General features: G+C 39.8%; 1 protein-coding gene across 1 annotated transcript in view; it reads left to right on the top strand.

The window, feature by feature from the left end:
- The window catches only part of nbeab (neurobeachin b), a 333968-nt gene that overhangs the window by 84856 nt on the left and 234169 nt on the right, over positions 1 to 14943 (top strand). The window lies entirely within an intron of this gene.

Here is a 14943-nt window from a genome sequence, read left to right on the forward strand (position 1 = left end):
AGTTCAGTGAACCTCAGGGCAACGTGCAAGGGTGACTGAAAGACATTACTGCTAATCTCACCTCTGCTTTGTCAATGGTAAGACCTTCCTCTCTAAGTCTCTGTGCTGTTATAGTGAAAAGAGCCAGCTGTCAGTCACTCCTCCTGTGTAACCAAACCCTGACAGGTCTGCAGGTACCAGCCGCATACACACCAGTGAGAGCCTAATTAAAGCCGTATTACTCCCCAGTCTCACATTGTAGTGTTGTTCCTATAACCTTCCACTGCACAGTGCAAATCATCAACCTGCAGCTCCACTGAGCTCCTGAGCATCTTAATAATCCAGAGGATATTCTTAATTGAAATTATATGATTAGCTGCAGCTGAAGGAGGCAGGTTTGCTGCTTCCATGGGTCCCTCTCCTGGGAACAGAGAAACGAGTTAGCTTTACCTCGCTCTGCAAAACCCTGATTTGAACCAGCACATGGGTATTTGCATCATACGGCACGGATTCTTGGCTGCTGAATTTGCTCCTCTTCATTACTCTGGGACTAGACGCGGCTGAGATTTTCTGGAAGGCTGCGTGTGTGACTGTGTGTCGGGAGACTCTGCAGTTACATGCATTCACACTTTTTATTGAACTTCCTCTTCTCCTTTGATGTTGAATTATGGTGCTTTCAAAGAAATGTCAGGAAATTTAGTTTCATTTGTGTCTGAGAGGAAACAATGTGAATACAAATTGGCTGGGTGGGTGTGCAGAGATAAAGCTTAAGCTGACACTTGACATGCTGACTGACAGGTTGTCTTTTACTTTGATGGCAGTACAGAACTCAGACACTTGTACAACCTTAAAAACTTCAGTCAGAGCCCATCATTTTTCAATTTTCACCGTTTAGTGAAAGACGGAGACAGAAAAGAGGAATCTGTCCGTGAAATAATTACCTGTGCTTGACAGCTCAAATACTTAGCTCATTGTTTTGGTATCTGTCCTATGTGGATATATTGACTTTCGGTTTACAGTGGTCCTTCTGGATGAGGTTTTTAAATTCTAATACTGGTACATTTTAGTTCAGCTTGAGGCTTTTATCAACCAATTATTTGTCCAGATAGTCCTCAAGTTTGTGGTTTCAGTAAGATTACGTTATTGCTCCCGATCAAGCTAAAGCTTATTCCAGCACCCCAGATGGATAGTTTCACATGTCCATGGCATGGGATATTTTTTCATATCCATCTGAGCAACACCCCAAAGACTTTGTTTGGAAATCTGGGCATGAACACATAAATACATGAAAATCAGAAGATGACTGGACTAACACTATTTCTGTCACAGTCATTATGGGCTAATCAAAGCAACAAACGTCTGATATAGAAGTTGTGGTAAAACTGCCACTATTAGAAGTTAAGAGCTTCTCGATGTGATGTGTGATGCTGATCTACTCTATCCACAACAGTGACTCCGGTCAGAGAGTGGAGACGCACACAGAGAACTGTTTATGTTGTTTATATAAGGTCAGAAGGGGGATACAACCAATGAAGAACAGAGGATGGTTTCTGTAAAACAACAAACATGTACAGAATATCACAATGCTGTCCCTTTTTACAGTTCAAGGAGTTTATTAAGTCATCGAAAATATATCTCTTAATGTTCAGTGCAATGCTGCAGCTACAAACTGCACAGGATATAAAGCACAAAGATGCTTCATACAAAATTGCTAATGAATTAGCTTAGTTAGCATTTAAACGCCACACATAATAGAACAGAGCTAGTTGATCAGCATTAGCATATTTAAAAAGACAGCGGGAGAGAATAGTCCATTAAACACACACCCAGAGGCTACTATTACAAACAGGATGAAATATAACTGTCATTTTCACTTTCTTAGATACTTTCTCAGGTCATTAACACTTACTTTCTTCATGAACACAACCTCTGTTCCACAAACAGGGAATTTCTGCAGGTACAACACACGTTGTCATCTGAGCTGGTCCTAATGTTACCCTAGGACCCCAGCTGCCCAACAATATGCCTGCAGGAGATTGAAAGGACCCTAGGCTGTTCAGTAGAATGCCTGACTAAAAATAAACAATGAAACTGCATTTTAGCATAACTAATGAGGAATTTAGAACAGCCACTGTAGCTACATTTACAGTGCACGGCCGCAGTAGACACACGGTCTTGCCAACGATACCCAAAGGGGTGCCAAAGAGATGTTGTCACAGTTGCAGTCCAGTCGGTGCCTCTGGCCATCAGTCAATGTCCAGGCCTCACAAGAATACAGTAAGACCGGAATGACTGAAAGGCTGCAATACAGGCTATCGGAGGCCGACAGCTGACATTTTCAGACGAATAACTGTTGTAAAGTTGAGTGTTACGTTTCTTTTGTATGTGGAGTTTTAAGAAGAGAAAAATAATCATTAATTAAAAAAATGAAAAACATAAAATGCAAAAATGAAAAATAAATAGATAAATAAACAGTTAAAGTTTGAATCACCATTCAGTTAAAGTAATTATTAACATTACACTGCCTTGCTGCCAAAATGCTCTTAATATAAACAACTTCTAACTAATAGCTAGCTAAGCTAACAGCTTGGTTTAACAGTATTTTTATCCAGAAATTGAGATGAGGTTGTCCAGAAGCTTATACAGATTATACTCAGCTTTTACTAAAGCATTTAGTGACCTTATTCACATCAGGAATGTGGGCGTTATCCTGCAAAGAGGACCAATCACAGGCCATGCTAGCACTGCTAACGCTAGCCATGTTTTATAAAACGACTTCACATCCTTACAGTGGGAAGTTATTCAACGTTAGCTTGGTTTACAGAAGGTATTTACTTGACTTTAGCTTTGTTGGCTAACAGAGCTATAATTTGCATTTAATTTCCCCTGGAAGGATCACAAACATAAACCCAGGTTAGCATCTTCTGAGCCAGGGTTTCACCCACTTTGTCTTCTGCAATGTTTGTTTTTTGCTGCACACCAGGACAGCCAGCTGTTGACTCTGATAGTCTTCCATATTTGTTTTCTGTCATAAGTTACATTGATCATTACAGTTTCTATGAAATGCTGTGTCTGTTCTGTGAGATTTTGTTTCAGGTGTTGTCTAGCAGCCTGGCTGAATAGTAGTGTTCCACGAATCACCAAAATTTTCTGTACTTTTCAGTACTTTTTTAAGGCTAGTGTATAGGTAGCCTTGTATTTTCTTGTATTCTATTATTAAAAGTTCAGTACCAAAAGTTTCCAATGTATTTGTGCCATATACAGTGTGCAGGTTTTTACTTGCAATGGTTGATGTACTCATTCCTCCTCAATGCATTCATCTTATGAAACAGACACACTGTTGTTAGTTTCAGGACTTCTTAATAGCCTGATGTCAACCTACACTTTCAGAGTGTTAGAGTTTATAAAATTTGAACAACCTTGATCCAATTAAAATATAGACATGAGTGAGTAGAAGATGTGCTGTATAGGAATTCGTGGAAGGAGTGTGTGAAGCTTAGAGGCTTTTCTAAATTTGGAAACAGCTTAAAACCATGATCATAGTTTCCTCTGCTATAAATATAAATGCTTTGCTGTATTTAGTCGTGTTAATGAAGCAAAGCTTGCTGTCATTGTGTCATATGGCAACTGTGAACAACAGGAGAACAACACAGACTGGCTGGCAGATTCACAGCAACATGGTGCCCACATGGCAAGCTTAAGCCTGCTATGATGAACGCCTCCTGAATATATAATATTATCCCTAGCTTATATAGTACTGATCCATCTTATATTTGCTTTTGCTGTTTTCCAAAGTTGTAATGTTCAAGGACAGCCTGATTTAGAAAACTGTCTTTATCTGTATTACCTTCATCTTATTCTTGCGTTTTTGTACTCTTTGATGCTGTTTTGAAGTGGCTAGGTCTTTCTCTGAGTTTCTTAAGAGCTAATTCTTTGTTCAGTAACCCCAGGGAAAGAGAGGCACACAGGGAGTTAAACAAATAAAAGCAATGTTCTGCAGTAGCTGAGCACTGGGCATATTGTAATATTGATAAATGAGCGTTTTGTGTCTTTGAACGCTCTGTCTCATGTGCATCAGAATTTACGACACGTTTGTCTTTCCCAAAGCAGAGATTTCTCGTGCACGCAGATTACTGATAGTGCTATCATGTCTGAGTCTCAGTGAGAAAGGATTTAGCCGAGGAGCTCAGTCTCAGCAGCACTCTGAGCTGCTGCCTGGTTTAACTGCAGTAAACAGACCAGGTTTAGCAGTATCTATCACTGAAAAGCATCAGGGAAAGAAGTCAGAGATAGGCAAAAAATAAATGAGAACACGGTCATATTATTTCACTGTCAGTGTTTCCCGCTGTTCCAGTGTTTTAGATAAGACCACAGGAGACAGCAGGGAGTCAGAGAAACAGTTCTGATGGTAAAGTTTTTGGACCGAGCAAAACTTCAAATGCATCTTAGCTTCTTCAAGCGAAAGGATTTCACACTGGTTACACTGCAGACAGCATTTTACTGTGCTGATGAGAAACTTCTCTATAACTAGGGCTGGATCCAGACTTTTTTGACCTGCTTGCCCCATTTGGGACACTTACTATTGCAAAGGAGGTGTGCCCAAACCAAGCAACCTCCAGTCCTGATAAATGAAGCAAAGTGCAAAAAAATGCAATACTGGGAGTGTCCACTTGAGGCTGGCTGCAGGAACACCGGAAGTCCCGTCTGGACATCTGTTAAACAAACGGTTTTTACACTAGAAGTAAACTGGTTTAAAGCCTGGTACAAAAAAACAACATGTCTCGTTAGCTAATGTCTTACTGTGCTCTCACTGTACAGTGGGTGAATTTTTCAGTACCACAATGGTTTGGATTATATTTAGGAAAAACCTCACTGTGCACTGATTGGCACGTCTCATTTGATTGACAGATAGCTTGACAGGCAGAGGCTCCGTTTCTGTCAACCAGAATTCTAGCTAGCTAGCTGACAGGAAATCGCGCTTAGTGGGATGTGATTGATTTGTGAATCAGTCTTTCTAGCATTCAAAGTCAGTAAAGTGAAACAACTTTCTATTGCAAGCATAACTTTCTTGAGGAATTAATGAAATATTACTCCAATAGGAAATTTCACTTTCCTTGCTTTTGTATGCATGTTTTAACTTTGACATCCTGACTTTGTAAAGGTACAAAGAAAAGTATTAAAAATTGTGGACATATAGTAAATGGCTCTCTTGCTTTCTAAAGGGGCAATTTTCAGCAATTATATCTGCAAGTCCTCAATGTTTTTAACGACGTTGCACACCTTTTTTTCTTTCTCACAGTGAGGATCTTAACTTGTCAGTATGACAGTAGTCAGAAGACTCTCTGCACGTACTTTAACCAGGTTAGGACCTCCACTGATGCTCTTCAACCCATCCTGAGGTTGCTGATATGCTGCAATCATCATCTTAATTGTTAGAACAGCACGATTCAGGGTTTGAGCTTTAGCTGGTTACTGCTGCCTGGTTTGCCTCAGAGCATTCAGGACATCATTTCCCTGTCTCACACCCACCAGCCTCTCAATCTGTTAAGTTTTGCATGTTTACCGTCATTAAGTAAATTCCAGGCAGGCTGCCATATGTCTTTAATTTAGATGTTTCATCTCCTAATTAATGGGCTGTTGCAGAGATTGTTGTATCTTTGACAGGATCTCAATCTCTGCAGAGAAACTGTGATGCTCTGTTTAAGAGGCCATTTGGTCCTAATGAAGCTCTACAGAACTGTCTCAGATGATCAAAACAATGTTTTTAAGGCAACCTTCAGTTGCTTTTTTCCATAGCATGAATATCTTGAAAGTTGTTTTGACAGTTCTTTGGACATTTACAGTTTTGTCACTTGTACAGTTTAGTATAAATGAGTATTTCTGTGCTTATTTTGTGAAAATACCTAAACAAAAGTTTTTCACAGCTATGCACTGTAGTCCCCATGCACTGACTGCAGGATCGATTCCTGGGCTGGGTGCTGTTTGGTGCATGTCTTCCTCACCCTTTCTTCCTGTTTCCTGCCTCTCTTCAGCTGTCCTATCCGAATAAAGGCAAATCCAAAAATAATCTTCAAAGAAAAAAAATCACAGCATTGTTGTTTTCAAGTCTCCAAGCCTTGTGTCAGAGTCCCAGTTTTTAAGTCAGAGTCAGTAAAGACAAGCCATAGGGGCACATGTTCTGGTAGGGACTGTGGCTGAACATTCAGGTAAATGGATGCACATAAAGGTGAACACTAGTGCCAGCCTTTGCTAGAAATTAGAAAATAGTCAGGGCTTCCTTATTGATAGCCTTGTTATTCCACAGCCGATGTCTGTACAGCTTTGTTTGTTGAAGTGGGAAATCCATCTCTTTTTAGTATCTGGATCATTTGATTCAGGTCAGGTATAAGAACTGCTTTATTAACTGCTAGACAGATCTTTCCTTAGTACCAGTTTGTGAGCGGTCTGGCTGCAAACAAGGGATGAGTACCAAAATCTGCTGTCAAAATGGCACCGGTGCCAACACATCTGATAACTACTAAACTGGATCAAAACAAAGATTTCAGTGCCTTGCCTATTCAGAATACCCCCACACCCACACTGCTTTGTTTTTAAATATAACAGAGTGATACAAATAAGTAGATATGAATTTAAAGGGACATTTGCAAGTTCTTGTAGGACTAGTAGTTTAAAAGACATTCAAAAATTTAGTGTGGAGTTGTTGGTAAAATGTACATTTTATCAGAGTTGGGAAAGGTTTTGATAATTAGTTTTTGAATCTTTCAAAGAGGATTTTATGATTGCATGTGCCTTTGTGATTTTTCCCCCCAGAAGAAGCGATTCTGCACCATTAGACACGGTACCATTTTAAAAGTTAACAAAACTTTATTCATGAACCAAGTCTGGCAGTAACAGTCGTGAACTAATAGCATTGCAAACGTTACAGACCAAGCAACATTTCAAAAATAAAATAGAGAGAAAGGTCAGGGGTCTTATCCAGGATTCCATTAGGTTCAGACCTGCTTTAGAAGAAGTTACACAAACAGGGGCTTGCTTTAGCTTCATTAGCATTATCAAAACACAACAAAGCTATGCTAGCTATGTAAATACTGTTACAACATAGGCCAATGTTGCTAAGTAGGCATTAGCAAATTGAAAAATCACAAATGTAGCAAAAGCTATTAACTTATAGCTACAGTGCTTAAAAAATGTATTAGACCACCTGTAATATTTGTCTCAGAGACCATCCAGCATCATAAAGTGCTTTAATGCAGACTCTTTCATTTTCAGTGAGCTCTCCACGTTTTACCATTTTGAACAGGAATGAGGGATTTCGAGCTAAATTCACCTTTTTATACCCAAATTTGAGCCGGCTCACTGGACTTCTCTGAGAAGTCAGAAATTAATCAAGCATAACATTCAACCACTAAAACTATTTTTTCCTGTTCAAGAATGCAAGTAAAAAACTATAATTTGACATATTAATCAAGAAATATTAATGTGCTTTACTATTTTTTCAGTTTTTTTGCAAATCAGTAAATTTGAAAATTCTTGGATAACAATAATAATTATATTTTAGCATTAAAAAAATATCATTTGGGTTAAAGAGCTTCTACATATTGGTGTATTAACCATTGCAGAAACATAAAAATTGATTTTGGTAATTACCAATGTTGTTAATTTAGGGCAGCTGTGGCATAAACCTTACTTTTGGTGATGGTCTAATAAATTGTTAAGCACTGTACATAAATAATGTAGATCTGTGAACTATGCTTGCTGCATTAGAGTATGTTGATGGAGGACAAGCTTTCTTTCTGTAAGCAGAATGTTTTCTCAGCTTTATTGAACATTTTATAATCAGGCTTTGCTCATCAGATTTTTAATATTTTAATTTTTGCTATGCTAACCATCACCTTAACCGTTACCCTAGCCTTAAATGGAAGTTTAATCTGATTAATTTAGAAAGCTTTGGCGTGTATTTGTGTTCTGAGATATACAGTATCTAGATGAACGTCTGTGCAAGTGGCTATCAGAGATGAATGTTCTGCAGGTTGCAGACTGTCCTGACCAATTTGGCTTTTTATTTATGTATTAAATAACATCAGAATGAAAGAAGGGAATTGACTAAAATGGGAGCCATTTTTAGCTTGTTTATGACAAAACAAGGTTGAAAAGCTGTTAAAAAGGTGCAGCTAGCCTCTTAGCTTAGTAGAATATTCATCAAGACTCTTGTGTCCTTTCATCCATCTCGATCAGTAGTAGAGGGTCTGCAGGATTATGTAAATTGTGATATCAATTACCTCTATGCTCAGCACATCGGTTAACCTGTGGGAACATTTATTTTTGTCAAGTTTAGGGGTTGTGCCAAAAGAATGTAGACATTTTCTGATAACTGCGTCTGTAATCACTAACTTTCCTCCATCTCCATTGGTTGCTAAGTGGTGTTCTTCACCCCATCTGACTTTCACAAATCATTGGAATACTTGACTAAAAACAACCTGATACTGAACTTAAAACAAAAAGAAAGGAAATTTGTGTTTGGTACATTATTTCGTTGTTGTAACAATCCTTCTTGGTAATAAATCTTATACCGCTGGAAAGCCTGTTCATTACCCTTTTAAATGTTGCCACATTTGTAAGGATCATACATTTGTGGGATGAGCAGCAGAGCTGAGTATGTGGGTTGCGCCCATGAAGAATGTGCCAGATCTTCTCTGCCAATGCCAAACAGCTGACTCTGCCATTGACCTTTGTTGGGTGTTTGGTGGATTGGATGATTAAAGTTTGAAGGAACTAGACATATTGACAATTTAACAATTTATTCATTTAACAAACAGGAGCCCCAGTAGCATGTGGAAGAACCATAAACAGCCACAACAACCTGGGTCCTCCTCCTCATGCCGGTCACACACTGCTGTGGGATGGCCATCCCATTCTTCAACCAGCATTTGTCACAAGTCAGCTAACGTGGTTGTGTTGGTCACTCTGGCATGAACAGCACGCCCAAGCTGATCCCACAAGTGTTCAGTGGGGTTAAGGTCAGGACTGCTGGCAGGCCATTCCAACCTCTCCACTCCCAAATTCTGGAGGTAGTCTCTGATAAACCCTGCTCTGTGGGGGCGAGTGTTGTCATCTTGGAGGATAGGGTTCTTGCTGACAGGGTGAGAAAACAGTATTCTGGGGCTGTTGTCTTCTTGGGACGCCCACTTCGCAGCCTGTCTCTGACATTCCCGCTTACATGGAACTTGGCCTTCAGTTTGGAGATGGTACTAGGGTTCACTCCAAACAATGCCGCAACTTGATTTTGCGGAACACCAGCTTGAAGTTGCCCAACTGACGGGCCCTATCCAGATCAGTCAAACGTGGCATGCCGATTCTTGAAGCAGACATCTACTGACCACTATAGCAGGGCCCGTGCTCACAGGTGCTGCCAATTAGTCACCTGACTGGCAGCACCTGGGGGTACCAGAAGCTCAAAACAAGAGTCAATAGCAACAGCAAAATCAGCTGTTTAGCATTGTCAGAGAAGATTTGGCACATTTTTCATGGGCGCAACCCGCTTACTCAGCTCTGCTGCTCATCCCACAAATGCATGATCCTTATAAATGTGGCATTATTTAAAAGGGTAATAAACAGTCTTTCCAGCGGTATAAGATTAATTACCAAGAAGCATTGTTACAACAAAGAAATAATGTACCAAACACAAATTGCCTTTCTTTTTGTTTCAAGTTTAGATCCATTACATTAGATTAGATTAGACAGTAGGGGTCTATTTTATGAAGAACCAAGTGAGTAAACATGTGGATTTTGAAATATGTTAAAATTAATTCTCTATGAGATAAGGACTCCTTGCAGGGTTTGTTGTTTGTCTCGGTATGTTCTGGATGTTCTTTCAAATAAATGATTAAGTCTTTAATTCAAACAAAGAAGCAAAGCAACTGCATGTTGTTGAGTGGTTTAAATGATCAGTTTGAGCTAACACATTCACATTACTGAGCAGCATCTGTGCTTTACTGTTCTAACATATGTTCTTAGTTTTCTGCAGCTTCCCCTTTACTCAGAGAATTTGGTCATTTACTTCTTAACATTGATTATGGGGTTTACTTCTCAGAGCTTAAGTGGTATTCAGGCTCTGCATTGATTTCCTGTTTTGGCTCAGAGAAGCTCAGCTCTACGTGTTGAAGTGTGTAATCAGCGATTTCATGTCTTTATTTTCCTCTCGTGGCATAATGGGAGAAAATTATACTGAGCATCTGAATCTGCAATTACACCACTCCTCAGGATTTTGTCGTGTCTGTGAATAGTTTGATTAATGACAACAGGATTGAAGAATTGAAAGGTTTAGTCTAGACTGCGAGGCTCTTCTCCTCTCGTGGAAGTAATGTGGGGTGATGTGTGTTACTGCAAGACAAGAGGCTGATGATAATAACTTTGAAACAAACAACCTTTGACAGGCACCGGGTCGATGGAATGTCTCTTCTTCATTATGGGTTGATGTATTGCTATCCCTTACGCCATAAAAAGGCCACAAAGTAAGAGCTATGGAGACACACAATGGAGGTGGGAAAATGCATCATAAGTAAACACAAATAGTTCATAAAAGCAGCACAGTTTTCCTGTCTGCAGCAGCTCCTTCAGGATGGTGACATTAAACTAAACATTAAAAAGCTTTTCTCTTCTTCTACTTCACAGTGCTGCTCAGGTAGCTGAGGTTATTCATCTTTGTTAGAGAGGCATTTGCACCTTCTCTGGAATTCATAAATGATCCCAAAGAAGAAAGAAACTTGAAAGGCCCTGAAGCAACTCTTCTGTAAGGTTTTCTTCAGCTGCAGTGTAGCTTGGAATCTGCAGTTCCTTATCGGATGCATGGAGAGGAGTGAGATTAGGAACGGTCTCACACATTGCTTTATTAGTACCAGTAGTCTAGCCAATATATGAGATTTGCATGATATTTTGTGTGTAAATAGAGTTATGAATAGCTGACTGAGCTTTTGGGTGTGATCAGGGTTTTTAGTCCTACAAAATGAAATACTCACTACCTCATTAGTCATGGTCACCAGATGCAGCATGTTTTACCAGACAGCAGAATAAAGCAGCAGAATGTAGCTGTGTTGTGCTAGGGTTCTGTTTGGCTCTCTGCAGCAGACAGCGGTGGGAGGAGTGGGCAGTGAGGATTGTCTGCATCCCCATTAAGAGCTTTCCACCAGTTTGTTAATTTTCCATACCAGTTAGTGCTGTGGCTATATTTAGACGACCAACACGGGATAGCTTGCTCAGCTTTATGGGAATTGTCTGCACATTTTGGCTCATGAGCTGGCTCAGATTGAGGCTCAATTCCAGTCCACCCCTTTCCCCCCCCACCACTTAGCCCTACCCCTACGTTTTGTGTGTTCACGTCTAGAGGTAGGGTGTCCTGATGGTTGCTGGAATGGAGGGTGAAGTGCGACAAAGGGGTACATGATACTTCAAATGGAGGCACACTCCAAACCAAGTGTTATGGAAAATCTCCCAGAATGCCTTGTAATTTATTGGCAAGATTTGAAAATTATGACAACAGTGTAATGCCATAATTAACGTTGTTTCCACACATAATGGTGCTTTTTATTTTGAGCAAGTATCTTAAAAAATGACTTGTTGTAGAAATGATCAGTTTTGTTGTCTGTTTGCATAACTGCCACTCAAGTTCCTGTCATGTATCAGGAAATTGAGTGGTCATCCATTTCTTAGGGGAAGATCACAACACAACCCCTGGTAACTCCGTTTCAAGGGGCTACGGAGCACTTGAAATCAAGGGGTAGGGGTAAAATAAAGAAATGGGACTGAGCCTCATTCAAACCCCTAACCTGAAAGCTGTCTATGCTCATTCATAAAGGTGCATGCTTCTTGAGGATGCACATTGTTGATGGTTTTCAGAATATACATGAGACAAATCTTTTGCATCTTACTTGACAATGTCAGTCATGCCCCAGGCTGGACAGGAAAAAAGAATTATTACCCAATGGGCACTAGAGCTATATAGATACAATTGTCCATAAATTCCCTGGCATAATCAGTGTAGTGCACATTTTGCACAAGGAATGAAAGTTTGAAATGTCAGAATTGGATACCTGAACTTTCCCTGTGTAAATTGTGCACTACACCAGAGTGTGAATTTTTGAAAACCAGAGATTGGGACATTTTCAAAAAAAAAAAAAAAAAAAGCGCATCTTGCAACTGGCCTTTAATCTGTGGCATACACAGTGAGCCTCCAAGCCTATTTTTACCTGGTTTATGAGTTTGCAGTGTGTAGTTTGTGAGGACACAACAGCCAACATCTGCCCAATCATATAACCATATAATAATAACTGGGTTAACCATATAACATTTTATAACATCTTGTATATATTATTTTTAATTGATGACATGATAAGTCAGCTCCTCCTCCCCGGCCAAGCCGGCGGAAGAGAGAGAGAGACAGACAGCGCTGCACATAGAGAATGACTGAGAAGTGACAAAAAGAATCAGCTGATCATCTGTCCTGACAGTATTTCTCAGTTATCAGTGAATAGCACTAACTGCACGTGGATCAGTTGGTCAGCGGTGTGGATCATCACTGCTCTCTTTATTATAAACTCTAAACTTATCAGAGTCACGTCTATCAGAACCATGACTGTAAATAAGTTGTCTGTTGATTATAAGCCATTGACAATCCATTTTACTTAACACTAAATAAATAAATTATAAAATTTACGTCGACCGGGATTTTCGCCTGGTTCAAATGATGGTTTTCTCTCCTATCTCTCCTCTTGTTAACTGCGTAATGCACATATAGACTTGCTCGCTCGTTTTTCCTCTGTTTTTCTCTCCCTCTCTATCTCAATCTGGGCCTATTAAAATTTATTAAAGTACAATTAGCTGAACTCTTATTTCCAGGAAAGCTTGGAACAACAATTAACAAATCTTCCCTTTTTCATGCCAACAATGAGGAGCACCAGTGTCTGCTAAGCGTGAAGCAATAAAGTTCCACAAGAAACATCAGAACGATGACAGCGCGTCAAAAGCACAATGCAAACAGATATTCAACAAAACAAAGGTCCAGATTTTGTCAACAATATTATAGTTTGCATGAGTCAGCATGCAGCCCTGTAGCAACTGCATATACTTGACACGTAGAAAAATAACAGCTTTGCACAATAAGGCTTATAACCTCTTTAAAAATTGTACAGCAGGTGGTGGACAACACAGACAGCAGCTCTATGCCATACGAGCACCTCTCAACTTCCAAACAAGCATGATTACAGAATATAATTCTAAATTTATGACAGGCAGTCACAGGTGAAATAAAGCCTGCCTTTACACATTTACTCAGCCAGCTTACACCCTTTTACGGAGCATCCTTTCAGTTTTCTGAGCCAGTAAGTCCTCTGTAATAGTTCGTATGAAGTCTGTTAAGTGTCTTCAGTTTGATCAAACTGTTGGGATTGTGTTTTTTAAATAAGTCTGAAAGATGAAAATCTGCGCTCTTTCGAACAGGTATGATCTTGCTGCAGCAGCTGCTATGGGGTCAAAAATCAGGGTTTTCATGCAGTGTTTCATTTCACCAGCTAAAGACTACTGGACTCGGTGGTTTTGAAGAAAGGTTAGCTTCTGATCTGGAGATTTTGCTTCTCGCTGAGTTTCAGAGGAGATTGATTTTCTATCAGTCTGTGATCATGGCTTGGGTTTGACAGCAGCACCTGCCCGATTGCTAGTTAGCACCTTCAGCTGCTGGGTTTGAGCCATCAGAATTCCCACTTACATGTACTGTAAAAATAAATCTAAAAACATCTCTCTTCCTCCTTTAGTAATGTCCTTTTTGTGCTCACATGTAGATAATTTTGGTCGTTTGAACATGCTGCTGTTTTAGCTAACTTTGTAAACAAACTACCAGTAAGTTTGTGTCAGTAAACCAGGCTCTCATTGGCTCGTGGGAGTCAAGTCGGTACACGGGGATTGGATTAGGCTGGAAGTGCTGATTGATGTGTTCTTGGGTAAGAAACTTAGCCCCAATTTTCTGCCAGTGCTTTGTCTGTGGTGTGTAAATGGGTATGGATGCATATGAATTGAATTAGCTAAAACTGAAAAGTAATGTAAAAGTGCCTTGAGTGGTCGGACGACCACTTTCTCCAAAATAAGTGTTTATTTGAGGACTTCTAGTCAGGATTTGGAGCCAACCACAGAACTGAGACTGCACTGTTTAAAGTGACCACTGCTGGCTTCAGACAGCAGATTTCTCTCTGTACATGTATATGATACATATGACCGTCATATCCTGTTGAAGAGACTTAAACAAATCCTTGGCATTACAGGAACTGCTTTGAGTTGGTTTGAATCCTATCTATCAGACTGATCTCAGTTTGTAATGATAAGTCATCTGTGTACACAAAAATGAGCTATGGCGTTCCACAAGGCTCTCTGCTAGGATCAGTTCTAATATAGTAGTCACGTATCTGCAGTTGGTAAACAGTTTTCTCTACTGTTTTTGGAATAATTGTTACTTAATGTTACTTTAATCATTTTTAAATAGGTGGATTCACTTGTACTGGATCTATTTTTATGTAGCAACAGTTGAATCTGAAGGCTAAAACAGAATGTAAGTTCCTAAATTAAACTCTAAGTTAGCTGCAATTAGGTTACAGGCCAATGACCCACATCAGTGTTATTCTGTTGCTCCAAGATCTGATCATTTTCCAGCTGAGGTTGAGTTTGTACCTCCATTGACTCTCTTTCCACTACTTTAGGCTGTTTCTGATCTCACTTAGCTATTACCCATCAATCACAACAATGTGCGGTGGGCATCGAGGCCCATTTTCCACCTGCTTGCTTTGATGCCCACCACCAAGTTGTCAGAGCTTCACCTACGCCCTGCACTGCTCTAAAGGGCTAATTTCATGCTTGATGAACTTGAAGAACTGCAATATTGATTGTTGTTTTCTACTTTCTTAATAGTGATTATCATTTGTGTCT

Source organism: Cheilinus undulatus, linkage group 2, assembly GCF_018320785.1.
Source record: "Cheilinus undulatus linkage group 2, ASM1832078v1, whole genome shotgun sequence".
In the NCBI taxonomy this organism is placed as follows: Eukaryota; Metazoa; Chordata; class Actinopteri; order Labriformes; family Labridae; genus Cheilinus; species Cheilinus undulatus.